Here is a 16,733-nt window from a genome sequence, read left to right as displayed (position 1 = left end):
AATTCTAGCCTTTGCTTCTATTTTATATGGACTTAATTTTCTGAATAAAAGCATGCTTAAATAGTGCATCTAAATAAAAGTTAACTACTGTTGCTTTCTCTGCTGCATTCATATCAGAAATACTGGCATATTTTCTTACAGCGTGTTTGTGTATGCATACATGAATATATTCGACCTGTAGGTTTCTTCATAAATACCAGCATCTGCATACAATTTAATTCTTTTTTCTTATACAAGATGTCTTTTCTTGCAGTTTTTGTGTTCCTAAATGCTTTTTTAGGTTATATTCACTAAGTTCAGCATTTAGGTACAACTTTAGGTTTTTAGACTCTCACAGGTAAACAAAGCTAAACCTCTTTAGCGTCGAAGCCAGCTTCCTTTCTCACCTTGCTTAATAACTAACGACTTAAACATCCACCTTTCATAGTTTCTAAATGAATTCCCAAAGAACTGACCAATTTGTAATGAATGCTCAAAGGTAATTAGCATTCCAGGGTGCGTCCCTCTGCCATTCTTGCTCAAGTTGTTCAAATATTTAGAGAGTCAGACAGAAAATGAAAATGATTCTGTAGTTTGAGTATCCACCAGGGACACCTAGGCCCTATTCTCAGCTCTCTTAGAAAGCAGAACAGCTTTGTCTGATTAACAACTATTCCAGAATATAAATCAGACAGGATGTGAATTAAATTTTAGGAGATCCAAATCCTAAATGACAAAAGGAGATAGGGCGCTTCACTTGTCTTCAATATTTTAACTACAAAATTTGTTTTCCTTCTTGGTTCAGTGGTTGATATAAATGAACTTATTCTCATTTCCAAATGCTATCTTACAACTTAATGAGTTTTCATATTGACTTGATTTTTCTGATTTTTGTTCTTTATTTTCTTTTTTGTTTTGTTTTGTGTTTTGTTGGCGCTGTGTGGTGCCCGGGGTTGGCTTCAGTCATCCTTGTGGGTCTCTTCCAACTTGCGATATTCTGTGATTCTGTGATTGTCTTTCAGGTTGTCTTAAACAACGTTGAAATGAAAGAATAAATTGTGCTTTCTTTTACGGTAAGTTACTGTAATATTTGCATTCCTCTGAGTCTTTTTTCATGTGTTGTTCAATTTTTTTTGAGTGCTATGGTGTGAGAATGCCATCACAGCATCTTGATAAGGGACATGCTTGGGACTGCACTTCTCTCATTTTCTTGCCAGTGATTCTGCTACTACCTTACATGATAATGCAAGTCTTTCTGAAAGCATATGCATTCTTTGCTGATTAATGGCAATCAGAAAAAATTTGTGTATAAGTGAAATTATTTTTAATATTTGAGTTAATGTCTTCTTCAAACATTATTTAAGATCTTTGAGTCTGAAACTATTCATGTTTTCTGTTTTCTCTAATCCATTCCTCCATAATCTCCACAGTACTGAGCTACCAGGGCCGTGCAATTTGTTTCTTTACATAAGCTTTCATACATGATTTAACAAAAAGAATTGGAGACAGTAATCATAAGTTACATATAAATGATGATTTTGTGGTGGGGGGTTAACAAGCAAAACCAACAGTGTTTGAGGGCAGAAGTGAGGGGCCTTCAGATAGTGTAGCGTGACTAAAAGCCACTCTGCTCAGAGGTAAGGGTGCAAGAAGCACCAGTTGAATACAGGGCATGGGTCCTCCTGAACTCTGTCATTTTTCTTGGTTAGACATGTTATGTCTTTCATTATCTATCTTCACTTTTGAGTTTGGACTGTGTGCCTTCTTTTATCCATTACGTGAATGGATGAAACTCTCCCACGTTGTTCGCTTTCATGTGAAGGGAATGGAGGACATAAGGAGACATTTTCCTCAGTACAGAGAGTCCAGCACAATCCCTCTGCAGCGCAGAGATGCCTGCTAAGAGAAACACCTGTCATCACTGAAATCAATAGGGATTTTGGCATTTACTTCTGTGGAAGTGGTGGTGACTTTACTGGGGTTTGGTCCAAAAGTTAATTGGCATCCTTAGCCATCGAGCTCATTAATTCCTGTGGCTCAAGTTACTGCTGATGTCAGTAAGTGACAGAATTCTTTATGTAACTGATCCAGTGAGCAAACTATAAATGTTACTCACTAGTCTGCACAGAGATAATATCCCTCTTGTGTTGGACATGAAGAGAAATTCCATTTACTATGTAAGTAATTGTACATAAAGCCAGAATTTAGCCTTAAGTCTCCTTCACTGTCCTTACTGCTGAGTCCTATATGCCTCCTCGTACTTTTCTAATTTCTGTGCATACTTTTAGATAGTAAGTGCTCACTGATATGCAGACTGCTTAATCTTCCTCCAATTTAACCTACAGTATCTTCATCTCTCACCTCTGTGCCGATCACTTGTTTCAGTTTCCGAGTGTGCATTTAGTAACTAGATACACAGATTCATTTCATCTGCTGCTTACCAAAATACTAACGCCTCTGTCTCTCGGTATCTACAGGAGACCTCTCAGGGGATATTTCAATTTATTCATTTATTTATTTGGTGAGCGTAAGGCTTTTGAAAGGTACTAAAATGGAAGAACCAGGAATACAAGTCTTCTAGTATTATGGTTGGCACGTGCCAAACACATTCCAATCTGTACTGTCAGTATAACTCAGTTTTACACCAAGCCTATCAGAGCTGGTTGAGATGTTACACATGAGCTCCTGCTAAGAAACTGATCGGAAGAGTCGTCTTCAGATTCTTTCTCCACGAGTATTCACTGTGATTCACTGCAAGGGACGCAGCCATTATCCATCTGTATTAACACGTAATTTGTGCTGTTAGTTGCCTTTGCCAGAACTGCGGCAGTTGGGGGCAGAATATAACCTGCCTTGGGAGGGCATTTTATTTTCTCCTCTCTTTTAAAGGTCTTGTGATGAATTCCCATGCTAGCCTGCATTTGGAAACACAGAAGATTCCTCACAAGGAAGGATGATGCCAAGAGAAGAGGCAGATCACGCTTCTGTTACAATCCCTTGTCACCGAAGTGCAGCAGAACTTGCCTTGGCATAACTGCCCTCATCAGAATTGAAAATGCCCGAGTTGGAGCAGAATACACAGAGAATACACAATTTTGTTTAATATTTATGAGAAATAATATAGTAGGTAACTGTTTTAAGTATATTCAGATGAGACAATGTTTAGAACATGTGCAAGTACTTAGCAAAAAAAAACAACAGAAAACAACAACAGAAAACAGAATTTGACAGCTGAAACAATTTGAGACTTGATTTTGGTTTTAATTCTGCTGTTTCTAACATAACGTTTCTTACAGTTACTCCGAGCCAACTAAAAATGAACTGACACAACTTTTATCTGCATCCAAATGTTCTCTTATTTTTCCTGGAGGTTTTCTACTCCCCATATATTCTATTAATGCCCAGTGCACCCTACTGATCTTTGCAGTGTAACATAGCCTTTCTGCAGGACTTTTTATAAAATCTGAAAATGTCTTTACATATATTTGCAGAATCTTAGCTGATGGAGATTTTGGGAAACTCTGACGTTAATATGATTTTCTTTTTTTTTTTTAGTATAGCCATGAGTCTAAATGGGCACTGTCTTTTTAACAGGCATTATTTTCAGGTGCATGGGCATGGTTATCAAAGGAGCAAATCTTATACACACTCATACAAACAATAGTAATATAAAAATAATGAGGATAAATATAAAGGGAAATTGTTCTTACTATGAGGAGGTATTTACATGAAATGATATAGAAGATACTGAAAGTACAGCTCTGCTAATGTTGGTTTGTGTACCAAAACCTTTATTACAGATACTACTTTTCTTAGAAGATAAACTGAAGCGATTCGTGAAGTGGGAAGATTTTAATGACATTGAGTGCAGCTCTTGACACAGTATTCAGTATGGCTTGGCACTTGTTTGGGTACTGTATGTCTGTATTATCTTTAGCGTTACAAGTATGGGATGCAAATTGAAAAAGTCAAAGTTTAAATGGCACTAAGGGCTTGAAGAATGTTATATGGAAAGAATTTATTTACGCTATCTTTCTGTTTATGTAGGATAGAGACATTTAAGGAAAGTAAATTTCCTTGTTTTAGGCAGCTCTTTAGCTTGACATTCTTTAGATTTGGATTACTGGACTTCCTCCACTTTGAGGTGACAGAAGAGGGCAGGCTCATGTCATCCTCAAGCAGCCCTGATGAGACAAAGTCCTTCTACTTTCCTTCAGGAATGAGCTGTTCTTTGATGCCCCTTATATATATATATTTTATAAGGAACATGTGAAATGCTTACAAAATAATGCGCTATGAAACTCCTTGACTGTGCTAAATCAATAATCCTCATGCTAGTTGCCTGCAAGTAACATGGATATAGTTTTATATTTTGCTGATAAGGAAACTGAAATCTATCAGGACATATTCTATTGCCTCCTTTTAATTAAAGATAAGTCTAGCATTTTATGTTGCTGAAACTGATAGCCTGTAGCTATCTTGAGAAACTGAGCTAATGCTGCACTGAAAACAGGAAAATATTGTTTATCAAAGCGAGAAGAACTGAAATTGGAACAAAATTTCTGGGCATCTTTTGAACCATTGCCCTGATCTCTTCAAAATCTCAGATGAAGTAAATATCATAAATTACAGATAAACGTATTTCCTCACTGATTTTCTCCCTGCCTGTTAGTTTGTTACAGAACGTTTGCCTGAAGCTTTGAAAAACTTATATAAGAGTGAAGACTTTGCCATGACAATAATCCTTCATGGATTACAACTGTATGCTTTCACAGTATTTTTTTCCTCAAGTAATCATGATAAAATTATTGATAGTTATTTTCCATCTCCTTTCACAGATCCTTAAATTCTCTTCACATTAAATGTTTAGGAATAGCTGGGTAACAAAAAAACAGGTGGAAGGTAATTGCTTCTGCAATTTGAAGTTATTGATAATATTTTGTAGAGAAAGTTCTTCACAAGTTTGTATTTTAGACTCAAGTTTTTTGATCACTCAGTTTCCTAGAAAGAGCTATTTAAACTTCAAATATGTGGCATCAGGTTCTGTCTTCCAAAAACTCTGTGCATATGTGTCTATTCATTTTTATTTAAAGAAAACTAGACAAAAGATGATTCATAAATTATCCTAAGCCAGGTAAAACTTCATACAACATAGAAGCATTATGTCTTGACACATGCCATAAGAACTCACAATAGAACATTCTTTGTGAAATGTACCTCCTCCATTCTTATTTATGTATTAATGATATGACAAAAGTACCCAGAAGAAAGCCACATATATTTTATACAGCCTTAAATATTCACACTTGAAAGAGAATAATAATAATAATATTTGTATAATTATCATATTTAAAATATGATCTTAATACATTAATATTTTAAATAAAAGTATTTTAATAGTATTTACAAAGTTAAAATCAAAATTAAGGTCAAAGATGACCTCTAGAAGTAAATATTTTGCAAATTAGCTGTTTCCAGTTCTTTCACATGCATACGTATGTTGAATAAGTCCTTCTGTACTCCATAGTCCTAAACAAAGCATAGTTTATGCACATGTTGAAATTGAAAAATATCTGTGCAATTTTGTAGAATGTCATTTTGAATTTCCAAGTGTTCCGTCTTGCCAAGAAGAAACCATCTCTGCCTTCACAGCAATCTGGAATCTGGTGAGTGCTGTTGGAGTTTTTGCAGAAAAGGGTCAGGGTTTGGGCTGCTGTGGCCGAATGTATTTTAATTTTCAGTATGAAAAGATAGTAATTTGTTTTTTTTTTTTAAAAAAAAAAAGCTCCACAGAATCTTACCGATAGAAGTAAACTTCCAAGCGAAGGAAAATTTGGCACAGAAATAATGACAGAATTTGATCACTTAAGTAATAAATAATAAATATCTAAAGTATTTTTTTTGTTGTTTCCAAATATATCAATCAGAACAAGGAGACTATTGTAGCTTTTTTTTAGTATTTCTAGTACTTTTTGTTCTTCTTGATTAACTCTACTGTGATTTTACCACATTCTCTGAGGTCTCCACCATTATAAATTGTTCCTGCTGCCCAAGTTTCCTGGTTTATGACCAGGTCTCATTTCTGTCCAGGATTTTTCTGGGTACTATTTGGACACATGCTTCAGATTATGCCTATGGTTTTATAATTTGTGCTTGCTCTTCTGCGGTTATGATTTCACAGATTCCCATTTATCCACATCCATTAATCCCACAAGGACTATATGAATATTAAGTTATATTTTTTTTTAAGAAATGTAATACACAAAAGTCTTTCCACAGAGATGCCATAAAATTCCTCAGCAGATATATCAGAAGGCAGAGTGAGGAACAAAGTTTTTAGATGTTGGTAAGTATACAGAAATACCTGCAGTCCTTTCAAAACACAGCACAGCACAACGGAGCTGAGAATGCCTAGAGGATGTTATTTGACTGATTTTAATGAAATCTAGGGAGAAGACTCTGGCAACAAAGTTATGCAGTGCTGTTGTTTCTGGAACAAGAAGTTAGAAGCTATTCCAGAGCCAGATCCCTAGAAACCAGAAAATCTATAATAAAAGCTTACACAGAAACAAAGAGGTTTAAATTATTTACATATTGCTTTGAGTGAGTCTCGGTGAAGAAGGTAGTATTTCTGCAGTCTCATGTTCCAATACTTTTTTTAGTGTAGTCAGTTACAATAGTTATAACTCCACTGAAGATAATGCACTGGCAGTCACCTAAGGTTGGTTGAAAGCTTGAACTTACTTATGTAGAAATACAATTTTTAATCAGTGAGTTAAGGAGGAACTCTGACATCTCTATATACTTACTCCATATGAAGCTTCGGTAACATTTAGCACTGACTTACTTGGTGATGTAATTTACCTATGTGAGCTTTCATTTAAATTCAGCCTATGTCTATTCTGCATGACTCCGCTATGCCAGACTGATTGCACAATCCCAGCCTAAAGGCTGCTTTTCATCTCCAGAGCAGTATAAACCAGCAAGGGTATATAAGTCAAGTTGAGCCCATTCACAGTAGTGCAACATGCTTCATTTTGTCAGGCAGGTGGTGCTCCAGATAGGAATATAAACTAGTAGACAAATATGGAAAAGGAAAACAAAATACATCCTGTGAACATTGTATGACCTAACCTATAATGTATTATACCAGTATAACTATACAGACACTCAACAAGTGTCTGAAACAAGGCACAAGCATGTCTTTTTTAATACATGTTTGTTTGTTTTAAATGTGTAGGTTGTGAGGACATCAGATTGTGATTTACTACTTGTTGCATGATTGCTTTGATGTATCACTGTGGATCCAGGATCCAGACGTGTACAGCAGTGACCTCCTGGGATGTCCTTCAGAAACTCCCTCACAAGAAATAATCTCGTTGTTTGGTTCTATAAGTTTAGCTCTGAATTTAAAGGGATTGAACAGAAGACCTTTGTATGTGGAGAGGTATTTTTTTTGTTTTGATTGCAATGTTATTTTTCTTGTTGTTTGGTTGCTTGTTTCTATGGCATGCTCTAAATTATTTCATAGTTTTCTGCAAAAGTGAACTAGTGACAAAATATCAGAAAATTACAGGAGCTAAGACATGCTGTATCTTCCTTTTTGCTAAAAATCAACTACACTGAAGTGAAATTCTGAGCAAGTGGATTTTTTAATGCAATTGCTATGCATTTATTCACCTTCATTAACTATCAATATCAATCTGAAGTAGCTTACTGCATCCGTAGCATCAACTTCAAAGAATTCCAGAACAGAATTCAGTTGCAGAGCCTTACACAGGTGCACAAGACTAAGGCTTTTCTGAAACTATTCATTTTTTCATGTGAACTATACACAGGTCAACAAACAAACAAAAAAAAACTGCCCAGAGAGAGAATGTGGATAAGGTAGTAACGTGGAATGGTCTGCTTCCAAACTTGATCTATGTGAAAAAGAAGACATCACATAACATTAAAAAAAAAAAAAAAACACCCTGTGAAAGTAGACTTATTCCAGAACTGTCCAGTGTTTACAGCCACTGTTGGATTATAACACAGCATAGCAGTACCTCTTAGAGCAAACAGAAGACAGACTTTTTAAGGAAAAGTATCTGTCATGTTGAACGTTGGTGGCTGCCACTGAGAATTAATTTTTCAACATATTTTTTTTCTTCAGTTCTTAAATTATGACTTAGTTAACACTATTTCCCTTATTAAAATTTAGGCTTAATTTAAAGAAAATAAACCAGGTGAAATTATAAGAAAAATCATGGATGTAAGACTTACCTCAGCATTGGACACGCATTCTGTTCCTATATCCAGCTTGTCTAACATGACATACGCTACCAAAGAATTACAGATGGGTAAATATGGCTAAATCATTGATTTAAATGATGCTTTAATGTTATTCAAATGTTACAGAAAAATAACTTTTGCCTTGAGCCTTTTATTAAACATCTGGAATTCCAGGAATAATTATGTTAAGATGTGTAGAGTCTGTCTCTTTGCAGCTTTGCGTTTAGCAATTTCAAGAATGTCCTTTTCATTAGTATAGGAATGTTCCCAATGCATTTTTAGCATTACCCATTGTGATAAAGAACTTTTTTTCACCTGTTATTCGCATTTAAAAAAACACTACATTCTAAAACTGAATAAAGATGAAAGTTTTGTCAACATCTACTAAAAGAAAAGGACAAAAGAGGAAGTTCAGGGAGAAGGAAAGAAGGAAACTGAACCTTGGTGAAAAATCTCATTGTTGACTCCAGCCAGCCTGAGGATAGTGTTGTAACTTTTTGTTCAGAAAAGCAGAACTTCATCCACTAGAGGTCAAGCTGGAAGGCCTAATCAAAGGTTATTTTCTCTGTTTCTTACAGATAAGAAAAAAATGCCGGTTGTGCTAAGTTTTCTGTAAAATCAACTTCCATCTTTATGTCCGTTGTGTTTGGCACCATTGTCGCTGGTTTAAATTAGAAAAATGATGGTGTTTCAGATATAGATATGAGCACAGGCATCTTTTCCAAGCTTCTCAGGTGTTTTTACACTCAGAGCCTACAAGAAGCACTTCAAAGAGGTTCATTATGAATTCTGAAAATACCTTTTTAATACAAACAGTTTAATTCCTCAAAACCCACTTAAATATGAGATGGCGCTAAGCACATCATAATCAGTCACCACAGCACATTCAAACAGAGAAGCAGATACCAGCTGTCTCTGCCAGGGGCATTAAAACTCTCACACAATCAGTCTGCAACACTTAAAATCCACAGAAGTCGTTAGGTACTTCAAGGGTTAGATGGGTCACTGTAGACAAGAAAGAAAGGTAGGGAAATGTAATCCAGTTTCTAACTTAAGAAACTAAAGACAAAGTCCTAACTCAGCAGCAGAATCCTTTATATCATCTAGCTCTAAGCAATCAGGTGGTGTATCTTTTGTGTTAGAACAGAGGTGGTCTTTGACAGCCCACATAATCACACCAGCTACTAGCTGTCAGGCATTATGTGACTGGGCACTTGCAAGGCTGAAAATTGTATTTCAAAATATAATCCAATAGCCTGGTACTCATTGTTTAGATGTGGTGGCTGCTAGGCAATGACTAGCGTAACATGGCTTATATAATTTCTTTCTGAAAACTTGTATAAACCTTAAGGTAGTCTCCAGGGGAATACAAATGAAAAAATAAAGTAAAGTAAAATGAGATACAATGCTTTGAAATAAGTAAGTTAAACTCAATGATAACAAGCAGTTTTTCTCTTGAATAGCAAGTAGTGAATTTATGTGGTATGTAATTGTTACCTTGAATGATAGATAGAATTCTTGAACATTTTAAAGTAAAACTCATTCTGGCTTGACTCTCTTTCTGTTATCCTTCAAAATGATGTTTTGTTTCCTGATGTCAAAGAAAGCCTGTCCATTATCCGAAGGCGTCAGCCAAGACAAGATGGTTAAAAAAGGCTTTCTGGTTAAGGTAAAATCTTTTCTGAAGCATGGACAGATCCCAATGGGCCTTGATCAGTCAAACTGTGTATGGAAGCCTCCTCCACCTGCCTCCCTGGGAATCAGAGAGCTCCAGCAGTCCCATGGGTGCTGTCTTTTGAAGGTGGTTCTCAGACAGCTGAAAAGAAAAGGTTCCTTATCTTTGAGAAGTACTTCCTTGGGGCTGAAGATTCTGTAAAGTGAACTATAACAGCAGAAATATTCAGGCTGGGGTGATTTTAACTCTTTTCCTCTGTAGCTGATAACAACACCATCTGCTCGAGGGTTATCTGAAAGCCGTCTAAATTCACTGAATAAACTGCTCATGCCAGATTGTTTGCTCTGCTCTATGTAGCCGTCTAGAGTTGCTGATTAATTAAAGTTCCCCAGTGAAAAAGGTAGGTGCTGTTATTCCGGATGGGGAAACTAAGACACAAGGAGTTTATCTGTCCTGCCAAAATTAGCTCAAGAATTGAGTTTTGAATGGTAGATCAGAACGTTCTAAGTCATTGCAGAGTAGAGTGAAATATTCTGTCATGTTTTCTGATTAGTTTTATGAACAGTGAGAATTCAGAGAAAGAACTTTACTACAAGGTCCTTTCACATGCCTTCAGAAGCAGCTGCAACTGCCGGCGATAAATATTGAAGACTGTATATTGGTCATCTGATGTCAAACTGCAGACCCTGGCTTATGAATTTTAAGGGTGTAAGTCAAGTTTATCTTTGGCTGGAAGAGGTCCAAGGCAGACAATCATAGCTGGATCTTGCAAAAACACACCGCATGACCTGGACTGCAGTGCTGATCCTTCTGCCTGGAAATAAGTTAAATAAATATGCATTTGAACTTCAAGTTGTTCGTTCCTCCTTCCTGAAAATCTAAGATACGGCTCAAAAATAGAATTGAAAGGGTTCAGGTATTAACCTACTGCCTAGCCAACAGAAATGCAACTCAGGAGAGATAAATGTCACATCAGCAGAAATACTGATTGGCAAATCACATTTGAAGACAACCCAGGGGAATCACCAAATTAAGAAAATACTCCTCCTTGCCACAGAAGAGCTAGAAAATAATTTAAGCCTTTTTACTTACAGATAATTTGTACAGAAATACTTGTTTTCATCTTCTCTGTACAGTTTGTGCGTATGCTTCTCTATAAATTTCATTTGGGTTAATAAGAACGATTTAGTATATATAGAATTTGAAAAACATTAAAGATTAAAATTGCTGTAGTTTAAACAACAGATGGCAATATTTGGGGAAGGAGAATGTAATACTGAGAAGAAGCTTTGAACCTTGAGTGAGTTATTGAGAAAAGAAGTTTATTGGCAGTGCAAATTCAAGTCCCATAGTGTGAGTGAGTTCTGCAGAGTGCCCGCAATCAGAAGCTGCATGTAGGATTGGCAATGCATCGACATCTGCTCTGTTTGGTGGGGATCTTGCTGCTGATCTGTGACCTAATGTTGTAATGTGTAAGCAAGGTGCTCAGCACAACAATAAATAAATAAGTATGGCAGGAAAAAACCTGTGCATTAGCAACAAAATTAAATTAGGAGAGCACTACATGTAGGATTAGACAGGAATGGTGTAAAGTGGGAAAAGGAACACATGTAAAGTAGAGCTCCGGTGCAAGGGCAAGGTGAGATGACAGTTAAATAAGGTGAGTGTGTAATAACACCCAGCAGAAGCTATTACTTACTTGATCCTGATTCCTCCAGATCTGGGTAGACAAAGATAACCAACAAACAGCTCGGGCAATGGATGTTTTTAAATTGCTGTTTCAAAATTCAGGATAAGCACTATCAAACTGAGAAGACAACTGCAAAAAAAACCTGGGCAAACAACAGAAAGGAAAAGGATTATTTTGGAAGTTTGCCACAGGCCTTAGCAGTGATGTCATTTCCTCCATTTAACTTAATCTTGAAATCTGATACTAATTAGTATTAATTGTTTACATTCCCTTTCCATGATTCATAGGCATTTGCTATTTGCCCAGTTAATTCTGCTTTTTTTTTTTTTAATTTTAGCATGTTCTTCTACAACAGAGACTAAGTTATTCTCTACTTTAATATTAAATTAAAAATGTCCTATTAGTTTCACATCAAGAAAATTATCACTTCTTACATCAGCAATTTCATCAGGCCTCTAATGCATGAAAATTGGTGCTAACAACTAGTAAAATTCCAACTAAACTAAAAGGTTTTTGCTGTGTTGCTTTTGAATTGTAATAGCCTCTCCTGAAACACACGGTGCCCTTGACAACCAAGTATGTCAGGCTAAATTCTGGTCAGAGTTGTTCTGGTGCCGATCCAAATGGAATTAGTTTAATGAAAAGAACATCAGATTTTCCTTTTACCAAACATGGAGGTGACTGACTTCGTTCCATGTAACATGCTAACGCTGGTTGATGAGGATATCAGTTATTTGAAAGTATGTGAAGAGCTAAGTTAAAATAGTTGGTGGCTGATCTGAGATCATGAAAATAAAGTAATACTTGTGACAATACATTTTGTACTAAAAGAGAGGGCCTGATAGTTAGCTGAAATACTTTAGTGGTGACACTATTTTTTGTCTGGCTATAAACTTTTAAGACCATGGAGTTTGAATGAATTTAGTAGCAGGTAGCCTAATAAAGAATTATTACAAGTCCCTGTCCCTAAGTTCTTGCGGACCTAGTAGAAGAGGTAAATCCAGTGATTAAAGAGTCAAGCAGAAATAATTATAATTTTTTTTTTTTTGCAAAACAGCAACAATTAATAATGTAATCTAATACACAAATGTTAAGAACTTATTCATGTTAGATTCCCATTCATCATGGAGGAAGTGATATTTATTATTATTTTTAAAGGGAAAGGATGTTCTGAGTGGAGTTTCCCCATTAAGCCCAGAAATTCACAATGAATTAAAGCGTATCAGCTTATTTTGCAAGACTGTAATAGACTACGTAACTATAGCATTTGTACATGGGTGTGTACAGAGACACACATACACACACACTATTCCTTCAGAGATTACCACTTTTCACACCAAATAGGTCTATTTCTTGCAAATAGTCCCATTATTTTTTTCTTATGAAGTGCTATGGTTCCATGCAGCAAAATGTATTGCAGAGCTCTATGCTGTCACCATGCTGCTTCAGTGCAAGCAGCATGACTTATCGTTGCTGACAAAAAAAGGCAACTTCCTGCACATGCATAATGAAAGACTTAAATGTTTTCCAAATATCTGTTTAAAATGTATTACTTCTAATTAAAAAACATCCTGCAGATTTACTGTTGAGACTAATGATGTAAGAAATGAAGACATCTTTCTTACTGCTTTAGTAGTCTAGGCAGTGGGCCAGTGTGTTGTGCAAGATAAATCTACTTTTTTTTTTTTTTTTTTTTTTTTTTTAAGTGTTGGGCAGTTTTTAGAATGATATTTAAAGAAAATACATTTTTCCTCAAATGGTTTATTGATAGTGACATCACCTTGTACTATCCTTGGTTTCTAGCTGCTTACCATTTTTCTGCTGTGCCTGTAACTCCAGTCTGGGACTACACTAAGACACATTGAACTGTGATGTGCAATTATCCAAGCCCCACCATTCCAATCCCCACCATTCCAAATTCAGATATTATCAGGGGACCGACCTTTACACAGTACATCTCTCCCTCTGACAGCCCAGGTCACCACTCCTGGTGGGGTTCTCTCTTACCTCTGTCTCCCTCCCAGTCATCGCTGTTATAACCTTTACCCAAAAAATTGTAGGCACATTACTGTCTGTCTGCATTTATGCCACGTGGTCCTGCTCTTCCATCACTGTGTTCAAAACTTGGTTTACAAATATGAAGCCAGTTTTATCTTTTGTTTGTCGAGAAACTCAGTGCTGTTATACCTTTTAATTACTGAGGCTTTACACTTTGTAATCTACCAAGCTGTGTTTACAAACCAGTTCTTGGAAGCTAAAAAGATTAATTAAAGCAGCAGGCCCACAGCTATTGAAAAGAAGCCATTTCTACATTCAGCCTGCTATTTTACTTAACTCTGAACATTCTCCTGTGATGAATATAAAATGAGGTCATAAAGTTGTGAAGACTCCACTCCTCATGTTTTAGGCAAAAATTTAGGCAAAGAGAAAAATGTATTCTCTGTGTGCAGAAATGAGAGACAACAGTGGCACTACTCAGCACAAAACGGGACAGAACCACAGCTAATATCTGTTACTGAACAGCTTGCAATTATTCACATTCACAGTGCAAGACAATCACTAATGTTAACAACATGGATAAGAACTGTGGGAAAACAGAGGTTATTCACTTCTAATTTGAGCCCTATAATGAATACGTAGCTCCTCAAATGCACCAGCAAGCAAATTTATACACTTTGTTTATCATTACACCACTCATTGACAAGATAATAATTAACTCTATGTGAAGTTTCATAGTGTGAGGCTCTATAATAATTAATATATTAGGAGTTTTTTCATTAGTCCTGAGTCAAATAAATAGTATGAATGTTGCTTGACTTTTGTAAAACTAAACCTACCATTTCAGCGACCAGCAGCTGAGATTCAAGTTCCTCAGTCAAGACTTGCAGAATAGCTGTAAAACATCTGTTCTGAAAGGACTTCCAAATGTGCTGTGGATTTTTTTCTTTTTTTTTTCCCCCCCTCTCAATGTCTGTATATTCTTACCTCCTTTGGGCTCATTATCTTCTTCTGTTTCAACTTCCTTATTTTGGCATATTTTTTTCATTCTGTCAGAGATAAGTACTTTCCACACCTTTTCTTTAGAACAAATCATGATTAAAAAAAATTATGTTAATTTGTTTTAACATTTTCTATTTTATTTTGTTGGAATCCACTGGGTTATGTTTTTTTTTTTTTTTTCAGTGCCTAGAAAAATAAAACCCATTCTGAGAAAGCATCCTATGTGCGTTCAGGACTGTCTCCTGTCTAAGGTCCGCTAGACTATGACTTTCCTCTGGGGACATCAGAGCTTTGCAGCAGTGGTGAGCAGCAATGCAGAAGTTATCAGGAAGACTCGAAATTTCAGTTAATTCAACTCTCGCCCTTGTCAGCCCTTCAGTAAATTACATCTCTGGCAACTAGCAAAGTTTGAGACAAATGCTATTCTGATTTTCATACTCAGGTGCCCTGACTTCTGTTTTAGAAAGTAGCTGTAAGTTTTATACCAGAAGTTCCCCATCTTTTGAGGATATACGGATGAAAAATGCATTCACATTGCTTCTAGGAATTCTTAACTTCTAATGCAACACCAGGCACTTTTGTTTTTGATGAAAAATGATGCAGAAAATAACCTTTCCGGGCTAGCTGGAAATCAGCTTTTCAGGGAAAAAAAAAATTAAAAAAAAAAAAAATCAGGCCTCCAAAAGTTCAGTCCTAAACTTAGTTGACTTACTGATCAGTTTAATTATGCCTCACAGAAGCACCCATTTAGGTGACTAATGTCATAACTCTCTCTTCAGAGACCACATGTCAAACCCTCTCCTGATAGATATGTGGGACTCTCATCCTACACTGCATCATGGTACATGTAATTACATGGAGGCCTATAGAAGAGAAAAAGGCACAAGGCATCTATTTATATATTGAATAATACATCTCTGTGACATTTTCAAAGGTTTTTTGATTTTTTATGATGGTTTAGCTAACAACAGTTTTTGGTATGATATTGAGCTTTTGAGAATCTTTCAACAATTTTATCTGTGTAATTCAGATAAGTTCATAAGAGATTGCAGTGATCAGGCAACTCATCACCTTCTTAAAGATCTACTTTCTTACCATTCTGTTCTCCCTATAGCTGACGTTTCCCAAAGTATTTACAGAGTTTGAAAGCTTATTATGTGAATAGATATGTACGTAGAAGGAACCCACAGTGCAGACCTTCCAAGGTTCAGATGACAATATAGGAAAACAAACAAAGGCACATGTGGTTGAACAGATATGTAAAAGGAGATGCCTAAACTTTTGCTGGTCTCAGAATGGGGTTAATTACATTCTTAATGTAATTAACACTGAATCCAAATGTGGAAAATAAAGAAGGTTTAAAATAAGCATTGGGTTACACTGGGTTAAATAACGCAATCTCATATGAGAGTGAGAAGACTCAGGAGCACCTCAGAAAACACAGTCTTTTTGTTTGTTTCTTTGGTTTTTTTTGTTTTTAATTATGGGATACTTACATAGGACCATTTTTGAGTAGGTGGGATGTCAAAAGCTTCCTCCATTCTCCCAGAAGAAACAAAATAACAATTCAGAATTGAGGAATTGAGTCAGCCAGTATTCCCCACTCTTGTTCTTACAAAACTTGACAAAAATGTGTTTATATCACAGAACCACCTCTTACATTACTTTCAAAGAGTAATTCTAGTGACCTGGGAATATAAAACAAAACAAACAAGACAAGAATAACAAAACAGCTTCTTATTCATCCAAAGCATCTTTTCATGGTTTCGATATCATGATTCAGTTGACGTGACTGAAGATTATAAACTATTTATGTTAGCAATAAACAGAAAATGCATTTCTTCGAAAATATTGTTTTCATTCCTAAACCATTAATATAACTAATAGAGACTGGGGGTCACCAAACAGGCTAAATGAATTAGTCATGCAGGTCTTACCGAAATTCAGAGAAGCTGAAGTCAAAGCACTGAGATGTGATTTTAATATCGCATGGCAAAATCTCTTTGGTTCCTGAGCCTGTAAAACTGAATGATGACTTTCATATTCTAGGCCAATTTCCAGCTATTGCCTTTATGAATAATATCTGAAACCTAGCCCTCTAAATGGGTTAGATTT

At 36.0% G+C, this 16,733-nt stretch overlaps 2 long non-coding RNA genes across 2 annotated transcripts in view; both read right to left on the bottom strand.

Moving 5' to 3' along the window:
- LOC110396228 lies at positions 3,521–13,284 on the bottom strand. Its single transcript, XR_002436861.1, has 2 exons — positions 11,628–13,284; positions 3,521–10,742 (listed from the first exon to the last, which is right to left on the bottom strand). It is a non-coding gene; the product is annotated as an uncharacterized LOC110396228 (long non-coding RNA).
- The window catches only part of LOC110396229, a 30,851-nt gene continuing 27,444 nt past the window's right edge, over positions 13,327–16,733 (bottom strand). The window contains exon 5 of the long non-coding RNA XR_002436862.1: positions 13,327–16,306. This is a non-coding gene — a long non-coding RNA (uncharacterized LOC110396229). The remainder of the gene's footprint in view (positions 16,307–16,733) is intronic.

This window comes from Numida meleagris, chromosome 3 (genome assembly GCF_002078875.1).
Source record: "Numida meleagris isolate 19003 breed g44 Domestic line chromosome 3, NumMel1.0, whole genome shotgun sequence".
Taxonomy (NCBI): Eukaryota; Metazoa; Chordata; class Aves; order Galliformes; family Numididae; genus Numida; species Numida meleagris.
Note: the sequence above shows the minus strand (reverse complement) of the source record. Positions and strands in the feature narration are given on the sequence as shown.